General features: G+C 45.8%; 1 pseudogene; it reads left to right on the forward strand.

Moving 5' to 3' along the window:
• Positions 1 to 64: 64 nt before the first annotated feature.
• LOC120063692 overlaps positions 65 to 16968 on the forward strand; it is a 35310-nt pseudogene continuing 18406 nt past the window's right edge.

Genomic DNA, 16968 nt, shown 5'->3' on the forward strand with positions numbered 1-16968 from the left:
ACTTCACGATAAGCAGAGAAAGTTATTTGGGATATCTGTTTGGATATAACGTAGTACTGTGGACATGGTGGATGCTGCTGAGTGCGGTGTGAAAGTGATGTGCCGATTCAGGCCCTTGAACCAACAGAGGAGACAAATACATTCCGGAATTCAAGGGCGAAGATACGGTGGTAATAACGGTGAGCAAAACAATTTGATAGACCTAATGTTCATTGTGTAGTCTACAAACAAAGCCATGGTGCACAGGTGCTTATATTCACTCACAAATTCAGTTTAGCAAAATAAACGGTGATGTGTAAATTGATCATGGACATGGGTGGTGATTCATTGGGCAATTGTTTGGAATAATAATGGTGTAAACGCCAAAAGGGACCGACATTTTTTATCAATAATTCCTTAACTCTGCTATCAATGGAAGCAAATCCAGTCATTGACTGCGGTCCAGTGGGCGGACGCTCATCCGCGCTTGATTCGTCCTGAATTGCGTGCGCGAATACACAACACTTGACGTTATCGCGTGTTTTCTGGTAGGGAAACTGAGTTGGATGCGCTCTCATGCACAGATAAAGACGACAGCTACAAACAATTCCAAGCAAATAGTTTGGCGCACGCCTATTCAATCTTCCATAATCAAAATTGTACCAAATAATGTATTTCATTTTCGCGCCTTCTCAAAAAATACTTTGATATCATGGGAAGAGTGAGGCTGCAGAGGCTGCCATAGCCTAACGGTGGTGGTGTTTAACAAATGTTACATTGTTTACATTCATGACATACAATCAAACACACACACATACAACTTCACAGCAATATCTAAGTGAGCTTGAGTTGACCCTTGTACTTTATTTGTATTTTTACCCTCTGTGCACACTCACAGGACTCTACACACTCACAGGACTCTACACACTCACACACACTGACACTCATTCACTTCATCATTTGGTTTCATATGGCCTGACCAGTCATATGGCCTGACCAGTGTTTTCCTTAGCCCAGGGGAAGGTTGGGGGTATGGTTGCATACCCTCACACCTTCTACACCAGCTCCGACACTTGTCGGATGTGGCAGGGCTTGCAAACTATTACAGACTACAAAGGGAAGCACAGCCGTGAATGCATGGATCATTTGTAAAGTGGGGGAAGGGGGAAGTGTTAGGTAACCCACTCAAACACACACACACAGACACACACACTTAGGCCTAGTCTTGTTCTTACTGTCTGTTCACTAATTCAGATCGATACATAAATGAGATATTCACTAGAAGTCTAGAGTATCATGTAAAATAAAGGCATGCACCATGTAATCCTCTTATTCTTGCTCTGACATTTAGAGGTATTGATTTGCAGTATAATTTCAATGTTGTAACCTACAGTAGTCTAATTGCTTATCAGAAAGAAGCTGATGATTTCATTGATATAATTGCAAAGCCTCAAACAGCTTCACACCGGTCGCAAATGAAATGAGAAATAAAAAGAACATGAATGATTAAACAGATACAGAGGATATACTGTATACATTATATTGAACTGAATGAATGATTCATTTGTATGTGTTATAGTTTAAAATACATTGTTGTAAACAATGACATGAGACTACATTGTGTAGGCTATTGAGGGGATAGACTTTCTTCAGTATTAAAGCGAACAAGTTCAACCTTGTTTCAGTTCTGTTCCAGTCTGTGTGTTTTATAGGGGTGAAATAGTGCTGTGTCTTTCTTTACTATTGATAAATGTTCCCTCTAAACAGGGGCAGGAGCACAGTCTCTTGGGTAATTCTGTCTCCATGACGATGGAGGCTGGAGGTCATTAGAAATGATTGACAGGGGAGCAGAAGGTCACTGGCTGGAATCATCATCAACAATTACAAACACACAGACATACAGTTTCTGCACGTGCTCTTACACTAGCTATCCCTGACCAAGAGCAGGAGAGTGTATGGCTAGTCACATGCTGTACAGGTGTACGTCTGACGCCGCTTTCTCCCACAGCAACACATGAACTCTCCCTCTCTGCATCAGGTTTGCCAAAGGAGCATGTTGTCTTTACTTTCCCTAGGTGATGCAGAGAAGGTTTATTCTGCTGAAAGACGTTCCTAGTCAGGCAGTCCTCCACCATAGTGATGTCCACAGCACACAATGAGAGCATGTTGATTTGATATGTATGTAACCGGTGTCTGTATGTAGCCTCGCTACTTTTATAGCCTTGCTACTGTAAATAGCCTCGCTACTGTTATTTTTCACTGTCTTTTTATTTCTTTACTTACCTATTGTTCACCGAATACCTTTTTTGCACTATTGGTTATACCCTGTAAGTAAGCATTTCACTGTTGTATTCTGCGCACGTGACAAATAAACTTTGATTTGATTTAATAATGCTTGAACTGAATCCTTCATCGGGGATGGAAACCATGCACTCCAGCAGAGCGAAGGTCTGGCCTTTCCTTTTTACAACACATCTATTATTGAGAAAATGCCATTTTGACCGTGTATGTGTGTGTGTTTGCGTGTGCTTGCTGCGTGTGTGTGTGTGTTCACACATCATTTATTGAGATTGTGGGATATAGTGTATGTGTGGTCACATTTGTAAATCTTCCAAATTTCTGCCGTACTGCTATGGGTTTCCCATTTGTCTTTCAAGCTAGGCTGAAGTAATGCTTACATGTCAATTAGAACACATGGGGTGTATTGACCTGAGGTGCCTTTATAGGAGACGTGGCATGTTACTATTTCATTCTATATTGAACACGTTCTCTTACAAAGACATTGGAATGGTTGAGAGTGGCAACCTTGTCTCTTTGACAGTTGTTGTAGCATTAGAACCTTCATAGAACACAAAGCAGTACCTTAACAATGCTGAGAAGATCTTGGTCTCGACTGAACAAGAGATTGAGACACAGCAGACAGCCTTCCTGTCACAGAGAGGGAGAGAGAGATGGGGGGTAGAGAGGGGAAGAGTGAGAGAGCAAGAGAAACTGAGAGAGAGAGAGAGAGAGAGAGAGAGAGAGAGAGAGAGAAGTCTCCATCACTCAACAGCTGGCCGACATCCAATCAGCACAAGACTCTCCCTTTGGGAGTCAGTTTCCGTGGCGACCGGGTCCTTGTTAGAACAACAGCTTTCTCTCTCTCCCACTGTTGGGGTCCTTGACCCCTTGCCTACGCTATAAAAGAAAAGTCGCTCCTCTGTCAGAAAGCTGGTCCAGAACAAAGAGAGGCAGAGATAAAATACTTTTATGGATCAATGTTGTGGATCAGTGTTGCAGTTACAGATGGAGTTTGAGACCCATAAATAAACAACATCGTACAACAATGCCCCCTGAAACCATGGTACATAAAGAGCTATTGCCCAACATGAACAGACAGTAATGTGAAGTTGAGGGCCAGCACTAAATACTGGGGTAGGAGAGCGTTCTGAACTCATTAAGACATTTTACTCTCCTATCTGGGTAGCGTGACAGCGCAGCTCAAATAAGTGTTTCATCACAGTAAAGCAGCCCTGACTTTCCAATTGGCTCCCTGGCTGTAGCCGGCCACGGGGGAATTAGGGGTAGTAGTGTAGGGTGTAGTCTTCACAAACTACTGCGACACACAGTGGAGAATGTGAAAGCCGGCACACCAGCCAATCTCTCCCTACAGGCATAAGTTATTCTGTGGAATTCTACTGTATTTCATTTCAGTCAATTTTTAGGGTGAGTTGTCTCCAGTTGTCCAACATCTTATTTGTTTGTCATTCTGTTTATCGACTTTCTATTAATTTAAACTACTATGCTGACAAAACAATATAAACTAGACTAGAGTATGTTAGCATTCTAGCTACATGGTCACTGCTGGAAAGTATTCGGGCCCCTTCTCCTTTAGTTACGCTACAGCCTTATTCTAAAATGGATTAAATAAAACATTTTCCTCATCAATCTACATACAATACCCTATAATGACAAAGTGCAAAGAGGTTTTTAGAAATGTTTGCAAATGTATTAAATATAAAAAACAGAAATACCTTATTTACATAAGTATTCAGACACTTTGCTATGAGACTCGAAATTGAGCTCAGGTGCATCCTGTTTCCATTGATTATCTTTGAGATGTTTCTACAACTTGATTGCAGTCCACCTGTGGTAAATTCAGTGGATTGGACATGATTTTGAAAGGCACACACCTGTCTATATAAGGTCCCACAGTTGACAGTGCATGTCAGAGCAAAAAACAAGCCATGGGGTCGAAGTAATTGTCCGTAGAGCTCCGAGGCAGGATTGTGTCGAGGCACAGATCTGGGGAAGGGTACCAAAACATTTATGCAGCATTGAAGGTCCCCAAGAACACCGTGGTCTCCATCATTCTTAAATGGAAGAAGTTTGGAACCACCAAGACTCTTCCTAGAGCTGGCTGCCCGGGCCAAACTCAGCAATTGGGGGAGAAGGGCCTTGGTCGGGGAGGTGACCAAGAACCCGATGGTCACTCTGACAGAGCTCCAGAGTTCCTCTGAGGAAATGGGAAAACCTTCCAGAAGGACAACCATCTCTGCAACATTCCACCAATCAGGCCTTTATGGTAGAGTGGCCAGACGGAAGCCACTCCTCAGTATAAGGCACATGACAGCCCGCTTTGAGTTTGCCGAAAGGACTCTCAGACCATGAGAAACAAGATTCTCTGGTCTGATGAAACCAAGATTGAACTCTTTGGCCTGAATGCCAAGGGTCACGTCTGGAAGAAACATGGGACCAGCTCTACGGTGAAGCCTGGTGGTGGCAGCATCATGCTGTGGGGATGTGGAAGACTAGTCAGGATCGAGGGAAAGATGAATGGAGCAAAGAGATCCTTGACGAAAACCTTCTCCAGAGCACTCAGGATCTCAGACTGGGGGTGAAGGTTCACCTTCCAACAGGACAATGACCCTAAGCACACAGCCAAGACAACGCAGGAGTGGCTTCGAGACAAGTCTCTGAATGTCCTTGAGTGGACCAGCCAGAGCCCAGACGTGAACCTGATCGAACATCTCTGGAGAGACCTGAAAATAGCTGAGCAGCGATGCTCCCTATCCAACCTGACAGAGCTTGAGAGGATCTGCAGAGAAGAATGGTAGAAACTCCCCAAATACAGGTGTGCCAAGCTTGTAGTGTCATACCCAAGAAGACTCGAGGCTGTAATCGCTGCCAAAGGTGCTTCAACAAAGTGCTGAGTAAAGGGTCTGAATACTTATGTAAATTTGATATTTCGGTTTTATTTATTTTTGAATTTTCCCACAATTTAAAAAAAATGTTTTTGCTTCGTCATTATGGAGTATTGTGTGTAGATTGATGAGGGGGGAAAAGTCAAGTGGTCTGAATACTTTCCCGAATGCACTGTACTTATTCAAGGGCTTTGACTCTGGAGGATAGCTAGAACCCTGTTGCTTGATGAAACTGGGGACTCTGGAGGATAGCTAGAAACACCGTTGCTGATGAAACTGGGGACTCTGGAGGATAGCTAGAAACACCGTTGCTGATGAAACTGGGGACTCTGGAGGATAGCTAGAACCCCATTGCTTGATGAAACTGGGGACTCTGGAGGATAGCTAGAACCCCATTGCTTGATGAAACTGGGGACTGGAGGATAGCTAGAAATACCGTTGCTTGACGTGGAAAATGCATATGACCTTCAGTTGAATGAGTCCCACCCACACCTCACTCCATCAAAGCCCCAGGGTGAGTAAACCCACTCTTAGCCAGGAGGAACCTCCCATTATAAGATCCATCAATTCTGCTGCTTGTCAAATCATCTCCTTTGTTAAACTAAGGTAATTACATGGGTTTGAAATCAGTCTGACCGAATGTCAACTGTCCCAGATATTTTTTTTTAGATTAGACTAGCAGGACAACAACAAAGTGGGAAGCAATATTTCACTCCTACAGCAGTATAGAGTAGTGTCTGGTGGTGACCTGTCTCCAAGAGGGATGAGAGACACATACACAACTACACACACCCACATGCACAACTACACGCACACATAAATACACCCGCTTGCTATGGAAGAGGAGGGAGATTATTTCTGACTGTGGCACTTCTAGCTCCCCATGCACACATGCACACAGGCACACATGCACACATGCACACAGGCATTCAATAACATTTCACTAACAAAAATGAACATGTGAATCCACATGTGCTGTACATCTTACACAGAAGTTCTAAAACACTCATAACCCACCATCTCAAAGTAGAGGAGTGACTGACTTCATCACTACTTGTATTTGTGAGAGTTATTGACATGTTGAAAGCACTGAGCTGCCAGTTTAAACGACATAGCACACAGCTCAGACACCCATGCATACCCCACAAGACATGCCACCAGAGGTCTCTTCACAGTCCCCAAGTCCAGAACAGACTATGGGATGCACACAGTACTACATAGAGCCATGACTACACATCAGGTAACAGATGCAAGTAGTAAAATTAGATTTAAAAAACTGATAAAAATACACCTTACGGAACAGCATGGACTCTGAAGCAACACAAACATAGGCAGAGACATGCATACACAAACATGATAACATACGCACTATACACACACGTACACATGGATTTTGTGTTGTAGATATATGGTAGTGGAGTAGGGGCCTGAGGGCACACACTTTGTGTGCTTGGAAAATTGTATAACTGCCTTATTTTTGCTGTACCCCAGGAAGAATAGCTGCTGCCTTGGCAGGAACTAATGGGGATCCATAATAAATACAAATACAAATCTTGTCTTGAAAACATCTCCTCTCCATCCTTTGTTTTCCTGTGTAACTGTTTGTGGGCCGGCTTGATTCAAGCCCGTCCCAGTGTAACGGATGTGAAATGGCTAGCTAGTTAGCTGTGGTGCGTGCTAATAGCGTTTCAATCGGTTACGTCACTCGCTTTGAGACCTTGAAGTAGTGGTTCCCCTTGCTCTGCAAGGGCCGCGGCCTTTGTGGAGCGATGGGTAACGATGCTTCGTGGGTGTCAGTTGTTGATGTTTGCAGAGGGTCCCTGGTTCGCGCGAGGGGACGTACGTAAAGTTAAACTGTTACACCAGGATGCTGTTAACAGAAACATCTGTGGTTGTCTCTGTCTCCAAAGTAACCTCCAGGCCCACAGTGTAAGGAGACAGGTGATCTGTCCTATACTAAGTGAATAATCAGACAGGCGTACTGTTGTGACAGGATAACTGATCTGAGGTCCGTTTAGAGTTGCTCCGGCTGTACCTCAGAGCAGGAGGAGACTGGTTTAGTGTGACACCTCCTAAACAGACAGAATAACTGATCTGAGGTCAGTTTAGAGTTGCTGCGGCTGTACCTCAGTGCAGGAGGAGACCTGTTTAGTGTGACACCTTCTAGACACACTGACTCTGAAAGAGATCTGGAGGGAACAAGGTCACCACAGTCATGGAACCTTGCTGGATGTAATACGGACTCTATTTTCTCACCTTGTCAGATTGTCAGACCCTGCTTGCAGTCAAAAGATTCAACAGTGGGAAAATGTCTGAGGCGGAAACTGTTTAGGCTTTATTCACGTTCTTACATTCAGTTTTGTTGATGAAAATAACTCACAACGGTTCCTCAGGAATGGACTAACGGTGAAATTAGACTATTGACAGTTGCTTTATTTCGTCCCTTGCAGAGTAAGCCCTATGTGTTTGTCCGAGTCCTGCCACCCAACACAGCCCAGGAGCAAGTCTACGATGCCTGTGCCAAGCAGATCGTCAAAGGTCAGAGACACTGTACTGCAGTCTCTTTATCTGACCTCCTCTCCTCCTCACCGTCATCATCATCCTCATCATCATCATTTTATCATCATATCAACTCAGCTCCAGAGCTACTATGAAAGACGTAACCCCAGTGTCTGCATTTTGTAGATGTGCTGGGCAGGTACAATGGAACAATCTTTGCCTATGGCCAGACCTCATCAGGAAAGACCCACACCATGGAGGTAAATCAGAAGGACATTTTGATGCCTCACTGGGATTTGTGCTAGAACCAAAGAGATTATTTTAGAGATTAGATTAAGGATAGCAGACATTAGGCTTCACTGAAGCTACTGTGCAAGTATGACTATTAGCAGCTAATTTTATGGAGTTTTAAAAGGCCAGTACAAAGGAGAGGCTCATGGAACATAAAACCGTTTAAAGAGGAGCCAGAGGTACAGACTAGAATCAGGTTTAACTTTTGGCCTCGCTGCCTGCATCTGTAGGTGATCTAGTGACCCATTGGCTGAGTTGGTAGTGACTGGAGTTTAAAGGAATAGTTCATGCAAAATCTATATTTGGATTAAATTACCCTTACCTTGATTTGTGTCTGAAGGCCCATGGTGACAGAATCCACAATAATCCATTATGTACTTCTGTCTACAGCCTGGAGTTGGCATACTAGCATCGTCAGATTTCATGAATGGCAACAGCCGGACCGATGTTAGCAAAGCTGCACTGCAAGCCGAGACTTTTTTAACGTTTGTACTGCTAAAATAATTGCTGGAACTTAGTTCCTCAGAACTGAAACTATTACCTCACGTAGCAACAGCACAGGGTATCTTTATGTGTCTTCCATTGATGATGTCCTCCTGGGGCAGGCACTAAGACGCAGATTGCTTTCCGGATAAACATAGGAACCGGTAAACCATAGGAAGTATCAGAGCATTTAAAATGTTTTATTGCAAAATGACAACATTCTCGCGTGGAAGAAAACCTGGACAGGTTCTTCGTGAGTATTGACTCTACCAAACTTAGTTTGAAGCGTTGTTTAAGAAGTTTCGTTTTGCAGTGCAGGTTTGCTAACATCGGTTCGGCTGTTTCCATTCATTAAATCTGACTGTAGCCAGAAGTAAATAATGGATTATTGTGGATTCTGTCACCATGGGCCTTAAATTACCCTTACCTTCAGTTGTGTCTTAACACAAATATATATTTTGCATGAACTATCCCTTTAAGATGATTACCTCAGTCATAATCCTAACATGATTTCAAAAGCGAGTTTAAGACGATTAAATGTAGTGTTGCTTAAACATGTTTTTTACAGGCGGATCGAAATTGTGCTGTGGTTACTCAGGCGGCAGACACTTGAGATTGTCAAACATGTTTGCTTCATTTAAGGGAGGTGCCAGTCAGTATGCATATACAATAAATCACCGACAGACTTTTCAGCAAAAATCTCTGTCATGCTTGTGTTGCGGAAGAAAATGTCTGGTTCTCCTTGAATGGGAACATTCCCAACAGTCCTTCCCTCCTGCTGTGTCTTCCTTCCTGGCATACCTTTATTTAGGCTGACTGCCTATGCCAGACGGCACGCCAAAATAGCAGCGAGGTGTTACGCCGCCATGGTTCACATGATGTGCCACCATGCGATTACACATACACACAATAGCCTCCTATTCAGCTGCAGCCGTTGCCCTGGAAACAGCCCAGAGAGCCTTCAGCAAGCCCCAGGATAAAATTGGAAAACATTTATTCCATTATTCCTCAGCAGCTAATGGAAGGGCGGGGAAGCGATGGTGGCAGTATGATTAGCTTCCACGCTGCCAGCCTGACCAGAATGTAAAACTATCCTTGTTATGTGCTTAATCTATGGTGCTATTATACATCTCCCTATCCTCGTCTACCTCGCCAGCATCATATTACCATATGAATGGCATCAGCCCTGAGGCGAATGACAGACTGTGATAGTCCATTACATTTTTATTGTCAAGTCAATATCATTTTTATTATGTTTGGGCTGGATAAGGAGAGGTAAGACTGAATGAAATTGAGGTGGGGGATGAGGGGACTAAAGTAAAGGAAGTTCAGGCTGGCAAAGGAGCTTGTAATGAAACCCCCTTGAGGTAGCATGTATATTTCTTATCAATATGAGGACCCAGGCCTTATGAAAGCTAAGAGGGATAAGGCCTTTGTTTGAGGAGAGTGCTTTTTCCCTCTGTAATGAACCTGTATTGCTACTTGCCATTTCAACTTCTGGGAATGCTAAGTGCTGTAGTGTATCTTGTTTATTTGACCAGGAGTGTTTTTTCCAGGGTAAGCTACATGACTCTCAGCAGATGGGTATTATCCCCGTATCAGCAGGGACGTCTTTGACCACATCTACTCCATGGACGAGAACCTGGAGTTCCACATCAAGGTAACAGACACACCATGGCCCCTCTGGAACCCTGGCTAGGTTCCACATTAAGGTAACAGACACACCATGGCCCCTCTGGAACCCTGGCTAGGTTCCACATTAAGGTAACAGACACACCATGGCCCCTCTGGAACCCTGGCTAGGTTCCACATTAAGGTAACAGACACACCATGGCCCCTCTGGAACCCTGGCTAGGTTCCACATTAAGGTAACAGACACACCAAGGCCCCTCTGGAACCCTGGCTAGGTTCCACATTAAGGTAACAGACACACCATGGCCCCTCTGGAACCCTGGCTAGGTTCCACATTAAGGTAACAGACACACCATGGCCCCTCTGGAACCCTGGCTAGGTTCCACATTAAGGTAACAGACACACCATGGCCCCTCTGGAACCCTGGCTAGGTTCCACATTAAGGTAACAGACACACCATGGCCCCTCTGGAACCCTGGCTAGGTTCCACATCAAGGTAACAGACACACCAAGGCCCCTCTGGAACCCTGGCTAGGTTCCACATTAAGGTAACAGACACACCATGGCCCCTCTGGAACCCTGGCTAGGTTCCACATTAAGGTAACAGACACACCAAGGCCCCTCTGGAACCCTGGCTAGGTTCCACATTAAGGTAACAGACACACCATGGCCCCTCTGGAACCCTGGCTAGGTTCCACATTAAGGTAACAGACACACCATGGCCCCTCTGGAACCCTGGCTAGGTTCCACATTAAGGTAACAGACACACCATGGCCCCTCTGGAACCCTGGCTAGGTTCCACATTAAGGTAACAGACACACCATGGCCCCTCTGGAACCCTGGCTAGGTTCCACATTAAGGTAACAGACACACCATGGCCCCTCTGGAACCCTGGCTAGGTTCCACATTAAGGTAACAGACACACCAAGGCCCCTCTGGAACCCTGGCTAGGTTCCACATTAAGGTAACAGACACACCATGGCCCCTCTGGAACCCTGGCTAGGTTCCACATTAAGGTAACAGACACACCATGGCCCCTCTGGAACCCTGGCTAGGTTCCACATTAAGGTAACAGACACACCAAGGCCCCTCTGGAACCCTGGCTAGGTTCCACATTAAGGTAACAGACACACCATGGCCCCTCTGGAACCCTGGCTAGGTTCCACATTAAGGTAACAGACACACCAAGGCCCCTCTGGAACCCTGGCTAGGTTCCACATTAAGGTAACAGACACACCATGGCCCCTCTGGAACCCTGGCTAGGTTCCACATTAAGGTAACAGACACACCATGGCCCCTCTGGAACCCTGGCTAGGTTCCACATTAAGGTAACAGACACACCATGGCCCCTCTGGAACCCTGGCTAGGTTCCACATTAAGGTAACAGACACACCAAGGCCCCTCTGGAACCCTGGCTAGGTTCCACATCAAGGTAACAGACACACCAAGGCCCCTCTGGAACCCTGGCTAGGTTCCACATTAAGGTAACAGACACACCATGACCCCTCTGGAACCCTGGCTAGGTTCCACATTAAGGTAACAGACACACCATGGCCCCTCTGGAACCCTGGCTAGGTTCCACATTAAGGTAACAGACACACCATGGCCCCTCTGGAACCCTGGCTAGGTTCCATATTAAGGTAACAGACACACCATGGCCCCTCTGGAACCCTGGCTAGGTTCCACATTAAGGTAACAGACACACCATGGCCCCTCTGGAACCCTGGCTAGGTTCCACATTAAGGTAACAGACACACCATGGCCCCTCTGGAACCCTGGCTAGGTTCCACATTAAGGTAACAGACACACCATGGCCCCTCCGGAACCCTGGCTAGGGTTCCACATTAAGGTAACAGACACACCATGGCCCCTCTGGAACCCTGGCTAGGTTCCACATTAAGGTAACAGACACACCATGGCTCCTCTGGAACCCTGGCTAGGTTCCACATTAAGGTAACAGACACACCATGGCCCCTCTGGAACCCTGGCTAGGTTCCACATTAAGGTAACAGACACACCATGGCTCCTCTGGAACCCTGGCTAGGTTCCACATTAAGGTAACAGACACACCATGGCCCCTCTGGAACCCTGGCTAGGTTCCACATTAAGGTAACAGACACACCATGGCCCCTCTGGAACCCTGGCTAGGTTCCACATTAAGGTAACAGACACACCATGGCCCCTCTGGAACCCTGGCTAGGTTCCACATTAAGGTAACAGACACACCATGGCCCCTCTGGAACCCTGGCTAGGTTCCACATTAAGGTAACAGACACACCATGGCCCCTCTGGAACCCTGGCTAGGTTCCACATTAAGGTAACAGACACACCATGGCTCCTCCGGAACCTGGGCTAGGTGCTCAGTGTCCATGTAATTTAGGTTAGCTTGCCTTCAGAGCAAATAGTCTATGTTAAGATATCATTTTGCAGGATTTGTCAATATATGAGAATGTATATTAAGATGTTATGAAAGTGTAAGAGCAGTGTATTATGTGTACCATATACAATGTGAATGGAACAGGTGCTGTGGTGGCTGAGGGATAGTCCAGTGCTCTTTGCTGTGCTAGTGTTAGTGACAGGACCCACAGAGCCAGGTGTCCATTATGGTGCTAGCTCCTCTGGGGTAGGTTACATGTACCATATGGTCACTGCAGTGACACATCCAACTGGTGACTGTGGGGCTGTGTGGTCCTCTAGTAACCCAAATGGAAGGTCACAACACAAAAGCCTATGAACCCGAGTGCTCATCTGTTAGAATAGTGGGTACTTCACCAAGGACAAGACTGGCACAGGAGTAATGCTGTCATAGTCCTGTTTATTAACGGGTTGTTTATATGCAGTGTGTGATATACACTACATGACCAAAAGTATGTAGGCACCTGCTTGTCGAACATCACATTCCAAAATCGTGGACATTAATATGGAGCTGGTCCCCGCTTTGCTGCTATGACAGCTTCCACTCTTCTTTGAAGGCTTTCCACTAGATGTTGGAACATTGCTGCAGGGACTTGCTTCCATTCAGCTATAAGAGCATTAGTGAGGTTGGGCACTGATGTTGGGCGATTAGGCCTGGCTCGCAGTCGGAGTTCCAATTCATCCCAAAGGTCTTCGATGGGGTTGAGGTCAGGGCTCTGCAGGCCAATAAAGTTCTTCCACACCAATCTCAACAAATCATTTCTGTATGGACCTCGCTTTGTGCAGTGGGGCATTGTCATGCTGAAACAGGAAAGGGCCTTCCCCACAAAGTTGGTAGCACAGAATCATCTAGAATGTCATTGTCTGCTGTGGCTTTAAGAATTCCCTTCACTGGAACTAAGGGGCGTGGCCCGAACCATGAAAAACAGCCCCAGAACATTATTCCTCCTCCACCAAACTTTACAGTTGGCACTATGCATTCAGGCAGGTAGCGTTCTCCTGGCATCTGCCGAACCCATATTCATCCGTCAGAGTGTCAGATGGTGAAGCATGATTCATCACTCCAGAGAACGCGTTTCCACTGCTCCAGAGTCCAATGGCGGTGAGCTTTACACCACTCCAGCCGACACTTGGCATTGCGCATGGTGATCTTAGGCTTGTGTGCGGCTGCTCAGCCATGGAAACCCATTTCATGAAGCCCCTGACGAACACATCTTGTTCTTGCGCTGCTTCCAGAGGCAGTTTGGAATTTGGTAGTGAGTGTTGCAACCGAGGACAGACAATTTTTACGCTCTACACGCTTCAGCACTTGGCGGTCCCGTTCTGTGAGCTTGTGTGGCCTACCACTTCGCGGCTGAGCCATTGTTGTTCCTAGACATTTCCACATCACAATAACCACACTTACAGTTGACCAGGGCAGCCCTAGCAGGGCAGAAATTTGAAGAAAAGTGGCATCCTATGACGGTGCCACGTTGAAAGGCACTGAGCGCTTCAGTAAGGCCATTATTTTGCCAATGTTTGTCTATGGAGAGCGCATGGCTGTGTCCTCAATTTTATACACCTGTCAGCAACAGGTGTGGCTGAAATAGCCGACTCCACTAATTTGAAGTGGTGTCCACATACTTTTGTAAATATAGTGTATGTTGTGTCTTTATACGTCTCCTACTTTGAAATCTACTTAGACAAAATCAGAGACTTATTGGATGGTGAGTAAAGACTTTCTAGTTTTAATAAAGTTTGGATTTCTGAAAAGTGAGGTGGACAATTCTGATTTAAATATTTTTTGCCATTTTTATTTTTCAGTGTCAAAGACCAACCTGGTGGTGCATGAGGACAAAAACAAGGTGCCCTATGTTAAGGTGGGTATCCAATCTCTGTTGCTAAAGTGCTCTAAACAGAAATTATTTAAACTGTTGATAATATTATTGTTCATTCACTAAGCACAGTAAATAATATTTCTGGTAAATACCCCACAATATTGTGGTTCTGATGCAACATTTACCTCAGCTTCACACTCATTCCCATTTACACACACAGGGCTGTACGGACCGCTTTGTGTCCAGTCCAGAAGAGGTTATGGATGTCATCGATGAGGGAAAGTCCAATAGTCACGTGGCTGTTACAAGTAAGTGCTTCTCTTTTCCTCTGGAATCACACATTTAATGAATAAATACATTTGAGCTACATTTGATATCCAGTGATTCAGCAAAAGACTGCCCATTTTCTGTGCTACCACTCAAATGTTGTGCTGCTGTTTATTTGTCCACACAGACATGAATGAGCACAGTTCTCGCAGTCACAACATCTTCCTGATCAACATCAAGCAGGAGAACATAGAGATAGAACTGAAGCTGTCAAAAACTTTACCTGGTGGATCAGGCTGGTAATGAGAAGGTGAGAAGTCTACCTGGTGGATTAGGCTGGTAATTAGAAGGTGAGAAGTCTACCTGGTGGATCAGGCTGGTGGTGAGAAGTCTACCTGGTGGATCTGGCTGGTGGTGAGAAGTCTACCTGGTGGATCAGGCTGGTGGTGAGAAGTCTACCTGGTGGATCAGGCTGGTGGTGAGAAGTCTACCTGGTGGATCAGGCTGGTAGGGAGAAGGTGAGAAGTCTACCTGGTGGATGAGGCTGGTAATGAGAAGGTGAGAAGTCTACCTGGTGGATCAGGCTGGTAATGAGAAGGTGAGAAGTCTACCTGGTGGATCTGGCTGGTAGTGAGAAGGTGAGAAGTCTACCTGGTGGATCTGGCTGGTGGTGAGAAGTCTACCTGGTGGATCTGGCTGGTAATGAGAAGGTGAGAAGTCTACCTGGTGGATCAGGCTGGTAATGAGAAGGTGAGAAGTCTACCTGGTGGAACAGGCTGGTAATGAGAAGGTGAGAAGTCTACCTGGTGGATCAGGCTGGTAATGAGAAGGTGAGAAGTCTACCTGGTGGATCTGGCTGGTAATGAGAAGGTGAGAAGTCTACCTGGTGGATCTGGCTGGTAGTGAGAAGGTGAGAAGTCTACCTGGTGGATCTGGCTGGTGGTGAGAAGTCTACCTGGTGGATCTGGCTGGTAATGAGAAGGTGAGAAGTCTACCTGGTGGATCTGGCTGGTAGTGAGAAGGTGAGAAGTCTACCTGGTGGATCTGGCTGGTGGTGAGAAGTCTACCTGGTGGATCAGGCTGGTAATGAGAAGGTGAGAAGTCTACCTGGTGGATCAGGCTGGTAATGAGAAGGTGAGAAGTCTACCTGGTGGATCAGGCTGGTGGTGAGAAGTCTACCTGGTGGATCTGGCTGGTGGTGAGAATTCTACCTGGTGGATCAGGCTGGTGGTGAGAAGTCTACCTGGTGGATCAGGCTGGTGGTGAGAAGTCTACCTGGTGGATCAGGCTGGTAGGGAGAAGGTGAGAAGTCTACCTGGTGGATCTGGCTGGTAATGAGAAGGTGAGAAGTATACCTGGTGGATCTGGCTGGTTGTGAGAAGTCTACCTGGTGGATCTGGCTGGTGGTGAGAAGTCTACCTGGTGGATCTGGCTGGTAATGAGAAGGTGAGAAGTCTACCTGGTGGATCTGGCTGGTAGTGAGAAGGTGAGAAGTCTACCTGGTGGATCTGGCTGGTGGTGAGAAGTCTACCTGGTGGATCTGGCTGGTAATGAGAAGGTGAGAAGTCTACCTGGTGGATCTGGCTGGTGGTGAGAAGTCTACCTGGTAGATCTGGCTGGTAATGCGAAGGTGAGAAGTCTACCTGGTGGATCTGGCTGGTAGTGAGAAGGTGAGAAGTCTACCTGGTGGATCTGGCTGGTGGTGATAAGTCTACCCGGTGGATCTGGCTGGTAATGAGAAGGTGAGAAGTCTACCTGGTGGATCTGGCTGGTAATGAGAAGGTGAGAAGTCTACCTGGTGGATCAGGCTGGTAATGAGAAGGTGAGAAGTCTACCTGGTGGATCTGGCTGGTAATGAGAAGGTGAGAAGTCTACCTGGTGGATCTGGCTGGTAGTGAGGCGCACAGTAATATATAGAGCCATGACTACATGGAACTCTATTCCACATCAGATAACTGATGCAAGCAGTAGAATCAGATTGAAAAAACTGATAAAAATACACTTTATGGAACAGCTGGGACTGTGAAGAGATACACACGCACAAACACACATACACATGCTAACACATGTACTCTATACACACATGGATTTTGTATTGTAGATATGTGGTAGCAGAGTAGTGGCCTGAGGGCACACAATGTGTTGTGAAAAGTGTTATGAAATGTAATTTCATGTAATATTGTTGATTGTATATATCTGCCTTAATGTTTCTGGACCCCAGGAAGAGTAGCTACTGCCTTGGCAGCAGTTAATGGGGATCCATAATAAATACAAATATACACTGAGTGTACAAAACATTAAGAACACCTGCTATTTCCATGACATAGACTGACCAGGTGAATTCAGGTGAAAGCTATGATCCCTTATTGATGTCACTTGTTAAATCCACTTCAACCAGTGTA

This window comes from Salvelinus namaycush, chromosome 19 (assembly GCF_016432855.1).
Source record: "Salvelinus namaycush isolate Seneca chromosome 19, SaNama_1.0, whole genome shotgun sequence".
In the NCBI taxonomy this organism is placed as follows: domain Eukaryota; kingdom Metazoa; phylum Chordata; class Actinopteri; order Salmoniformes; family Salmonidae; genus Salvelinus; species Salvelinus namaycush.